Raw genomic sequence first — 6,224 nt, 5'->3', positions numbered from 1 at the left:
ATATTAAGATTCATTTTCATAAAGTTCCGGTCTCGCAACTACGGTAAACAGCCGCCATCTTTTTTCCCCGTAGAAGAGGAAGTGCTTCTTCTTCTACGCAAGCAACCGCCAAGGTAAGCACCCGCCCCCATAGAACAGGAAGCGCTTCTTCTTCTACTGTAAGCAACCACCCGCCCGCGTAGAAGAAGAAGAAGCGCGCGGATATTACCGTACGTTTCATTTCCTTTGTGTGTTTACATCTGTAAAGACCACAAAATGGCTCCTACTAAGCGACAGGGATCCGGTTCATGAAAAGACGCAATCTCTCCATCCGCACACGGATTACTATTTCACAGCAACTGCCTAAAGACTTTCAAGAAAAGCTGGCTACTTTCCGTGCATATTGTAAAAACAAGATAGCTGAAAAAAAGATCCGGCCAGAGAACATTATCAACATGGACGAGGTTCCACTGACTTTTGATATTCCTGTGAACCGCACTGTGGATACAACGGGAGCACGTACGGTGAATATTCGCACCACAGGGAATGAGAAGTCATCCTTCACTGTGGTTGTAGCTTGCCATGCTAATGGCCAGAAACTTCCACCCATGGTGATATTCAAAAGGAAGACCTTGCCAAAAGAGACCTTTCCAGCCGGCGTCATCATAAAAGCTAACTCGAAGGGATGGATGGATGAAGAAAAGATGAGCGAGTGGTTAAGGTAAGTTTACGCGAAGAGGCCGGGTGGCTTTTTTCACGCAGCTCCGTCCATGTTGATATACGACTCCATGCGCGCCCACATCACGCTGGTTTTTAATATATTATTAAAGTTTGACTGACCTATCTGACTGTTTTTTTGACATTCCTTTAGCGCAGTTAGATGCGGCTTATAACACGGGGCGTCTTATAGGTGGACAAAGTTTTGAAATATGCCGTTCATTGAAGGCGCGGCTTATAACCCAGGGCGCCTTATGGTGCGGAAAATACGGTAAATAGTAACACCCCAATAAGTTTTTACACTTGTTTAAGTCGGGGTCCACTTAAATTGATTCATGATACAGATATATACTATCAGATATATACTATCATCATAATACAGCCATCACACAAGATAATCCCATTGAATTATTTACATTATTTACAATCTGGGGTGTGGAGGAGGGAGATGGGGAGGGGGGGGGGTTAGGTTTGGTTGTTATCATCAGTCATCAACAATTGAGAACAGAGAAATGGACATTGGAACAGTGTAGGTCTGACTTGGTAGGATATGGGCATATGGGCAGAGAGAGAGAGAGAGAGAGCGAGAGAGAGAGAGAGAGAGAGAGAGAGAGAGAGAGAGAGAGAGAGAGAGAGAGAGAGAGAGAGAGAGAAATTCACACATCAAGAGTGTCGTCATGATAATCAATACTTTTCGTTCTATTTTGCAATAGTAATATAATGAAAAACAAAATAATACCATTCAAGTCCCACATTTTAAAAAGCCTAAAAACTATTTAAGTCAAAAACAAATTGAAGAATTAATGCATAATATGGGGCTTTTATTTTATTATTTTTTAAATTAGTTTTCTTATGACAATGATCTTATGAAAAAAATACTAGGATTTCACAGCATTTAACAGTATTTTTTCGCAGTAAAATATCGTCATCAACATTTGTAAACAAATGACTTTACCAGTTAAGATACCTTTATATTTGCCAGCAATGAACTGTTATGTCAGAGTAAAATAATGAACTCAGTCCAATATCACAAGAAATCACAGTAAATTCAATCTAATCGACCAATCTGATAGAAAGAAGTCATTAGTGAAGCGTGTGAAGACTAAAGACAGACAAGTGAGGAAGGTTCACTGTGTTCAGGGCACTCTACCAGACCGGAAGTTATAGTTTCCACAGACGATGTCCGAATGAAACACACACATATTGTCACATTCCTGTCAAGAAGACACGAAGGACACAATAAACATTACAAAAACAATAATTACCAACAGAAAAATAATAATTAAAAAAAAAAAAAAAAAAAAAAAAAAAAGTGTTTGGACCGGAAGTATTTGAATTTCGGCGCATGCGCAACCGAATCGAGCAGCTCAGAGACATTGGTGGCGAGGAAGATGGCGGACTGAGGTTTGCCGAAAAAGATTCCAAATTTACCACCTAAAAGCGATTTAGATTCTCAAACATTTATTTTTTTCTTAAGCCCACAAAACAAGGGTTGGAGCGGTGGAGTGTTTTTTAAAGTGAAGATTGAAGACGTGATAGAAGATGGACGACTACTGCTATGCTAAGATGGCGACGTCCGCTAAAAGAGAACATGAAAGAGAATCAACTTCCAGCAAATCACCAACGGAGATAAAGACGAAAGATGAAGGTGAGTGACTTGAAGTTTTGTCATTTGAATACTATTTGAATTTCAAGCCCTTAAAGTCTAAATGAGCCGACCTTGTTGAAGAATGTAAAGAAAGAGCCGCCATGATTGTTAGCTTGAAGAAGGCAGTGGAGTTCACAAAAAAAGAGAAAAACTGACAAAAAAAAAGAGAAACATTTCTATCGGCAACCCCAAAATAAATTAAAAAAAAAATCAAAACTACATTTCCTGCAATTGGGTGCATTTCTACACTATATTTTACCTTGAGATATATCATACTTGCCAACACTCCCGGATTTTCCGGGAGACTCCCGAAATTCAGCGCCTCTCCCGAAAACCTGCCGGGACAAATTTTCTCCCGAAAATCTCCCGAAATTTCAGGCGGACCCGAGTAACGTGTCCACAGCCTATTTTCACGTCCGCTTTCCCACAATATAAACAGCGTGCCTGCCCAATCACGTTATAACTGTAGAATGATGGAGGGCGAGTTCTTGGTTTCTTATGTGGGTTTATTGTTAGGCAGTTTCATTAAAGTCCTCCCGGCGCGGTAACAACACACAACAACAGCAGTCACGTTTTCGTCTACCGTAAAGCAGTTTGTCTGCCGTAAACAGCAATGTTGTGACACTGTTAAACAGGACAATGCATTTGTGACAATAACATCTAGGGCTTTTAGAGAGTGCAGTGCACAACTGTGCACACAACAAGGAGACGAAGCAGAATGCATCATCAGAGAGGGTGTTCAGCGTGGTTAGAAAATTAGTGACAGAGAATAGAACAAGGATGGACAATTCAACCCTTAACTCAACAATGAGTAGATGAGTGTTATGTGTGTGTATATGTGTAAATAGATGAACACTGAAATTCAAGTATTTCTCTTATGCGATGAGGTGGCGACTTGTCCAGGGTGTACCCCGCCTTCCGCCCGATTGTTGCTGAGATAGGCTCCAGCGCCCCCCGCGACCCCAAAGGGAATAAGCGGTAGAAAATGGATGGATGGATATATATATATATATATATATATATATATATATATATATATATATATATATATATATATATATATAATAAAATATATATATATATATATATATAATAAAATATATAAATATATATATATATATATATATATATATATATATATATATATATAGCTAGAATTCACTGAAAGTCAAGTATTTCTTATATATATATATATATATATATATATATATATATATATATATATATATATATATATATATATATATATATATATATATATATATATTTATGAAATACTTGACTTGGTGAATTCTAGCTGTAAGTATACTCCTCCCCTCTTAACCACGCCCCCAACCACGACCCCGACCACGCCCCCCACCAACACCACCTCCCGAAATCGGAGGTCTCAAGGTTGGTAAGTATGAGATATATTCTCATCTACCGAACTCTTTTGGTTGGATTTTTGACAATAACAAGTTAAGTTAAAGTACCAATGATTGTCACACACACACTAGGTGTGGTGAAATATGTCCTCCGCATTTGACCCATCCCCTTGTTCACCCCCTGGGAGGTGAGGGGAACAGTGAGCAGTAGCGGTGGCCGCGCCCGGGAATCATTTTTGGTGATTTAACCCCCAATTCCAACCCTTGATGCTGAGTGCCAAGCAGGGAGGTAATGGCTCCCATTTTTATAGTCTTTGGTATGACTCGGCCGGGGTTTGAACTCACAACCTACCCATCTCAGGGTGGACACTCTAACCACTAGGCCACCGGTTTAATGCACCACAGACATTTTAGTTGTTTTTAGTAACTTACTTACATTATTATCATTGAAAATGTAATGTAAAATGATATACTTTGCCTGCAAAGAACTCCCAAAACGTTGACAACTATCTTACAGCCACGCCGCCGCAGGGAACATACTTCCGGTGTTGTGACCTCCATTTACATCAGTCATGTCAACAATATCATTTCCTGCTGGCTACTAATAAACGCTCTTGAACATTGTCTGACTTGGGGGCCACATTGGGCAAGAAAAAATTTGGTCGTGGGCCGACTGCAAATAAAGTAACTATATACTGTATATATATATATATATGTATTAGGGCTGTGAATCTTTAGGTGCCCCACGATTAGAGATGGCCTGCCGATATTATCGGCCGATAAATGCGTTAAAATGTAATATCGGAAATGATCGGTATCGTTTTTTTTATGATCGGTATCGTTTTTGTTTTGTTTTTTTAATTTTTTTTATTAAATAGACATAAAAAAACACAATATACACTTACAATTAGTGCACCAACCCAAAAAACCTCCCTCCCCCATTCACACTCATTCACACAAAATGGTTGTTTCTTTCTGTTATTAATATTGTGGTTCCTACATTATATATCAATATATATCAATACAGTCTGCAAGGGATACATTCCGTAAGCACACGATTGTGCATGCTGCTAGTCCACTAATAATACTACCTTTAACAGTTAATTTTACTAATTTTCATTAATTATTAGTTTCAATGTAACTGTTTTTATATTGTTTTGCTTTCTTTTTTATTCAAGAAAATGTTTTTAATTTATTTTTATTTTTATTTTTTATTTTTTTTAAAGGACCTTATCTTCACCATACCTGGTTGTCCAAATTAGGCATAATAATGTGTTAATTCCACGACTGTATATATCGGTTGATATCGGTATCGGTAATTAAAGAGTTGGACAATATTGGAATATCGGATATCGGCAAAAAGCCATTATAGGACATCCCTACCCAAGATTCGATTCAATATTGATTCTTGGGGTCACGATTCGATCCTAAATCGATTTTTTCCGATTCAACGAGATTCTCGATTCAAAAAGGATATTTTCCCGATTCAAAAGGATTCTCTATTCATTCAATACATAGGATTTCAGCAGGATCTACCCCGGTCTGCTGACATGCAAGCAGAGTAGTAGATTTTTGTAAAAAGCTTTTGTAATCGTAAAGGACAATGTTTTTTATCAACTGATTGCAATAATATAAATTTGTTTGAACTATTAAATGAACCAAAAATATGACTTATTTGATCTTTGTGAAGATATTGGACACAGTGTGTTGTCAAGCTTATGAGATGTGATGCAAGTGTAAGCCACTGTGACACTATTGTTCTTATTTTTTATAAATGTCTAATGATAATGTCAATGAGGGATTTTTAATCACTGCTATGTTGAAATTGTAACTAATATTGATACTGTTGTTGATAATATTCGTTTTTGTTTCACTACTTTTGGTTTGTTCTGTGTCGTGTTTGTGTCTCCTCTCAATTGCTCTGTTTATTGCACTTCTGAGTGTTGCTGGGTCGGGTTTGGTGTTGGAATTGGATTGCATTGTTATGGTATTGCTGTGTATTGTTTTGTTGGATTGATTAATTTAAAAAATAAATAAAAATAAATAGATTTTTGAAAAATGAGAATCGATACTGATTCGTACAACGTGAGAATCGCGATTTGAATTTTAATCGATTTTTTCCCACACCCCTAATATATATATATATATATATATATATATATATATATATATATATATATGTATGTATGTATGTATGTACATACCGTATTTTCCGCACCATAAGCCGCCCTGGGTTATAAGCCGCGCCTTCAATGAACGGCATATTTCAAAACTTTGTCCACCTATAAGCCGCCCCGTGTTATAAGCCGCATCTAACTGCGCTAAAGGAATGTCAAAAAAACAGTCAGATAGGTCAGTCAAACTTTAATAATATATTAAAAACCAGCGTTCTAACAACTCTGTTCACTCCCAAAATGTACGGTAATGTGCAAATGTGCAATCACAAACATAGTAAAATTCAAAATAGTGCAGAGCAATAACATCAACATCAATAACTTAATGTTGCTCGAACGTTA

This window comes from Nerophis lumbriciformis, linkage group LG20 (genome assembly GCF_033978685.3).
Source record: "Nerophis lumbriciformis linkage group LG20, RoL_Nlum_v2.1, whole genome shotgun sequence".
NCBI lineage: Eukaryota > Metazoa > Chordata > Actinopteri > Syngnathiformes > Syngnathidae > Nerophis > Nerophis lumbriciformis.
This window is presented reverse-complemented; position numbering follows the sequence as displayed.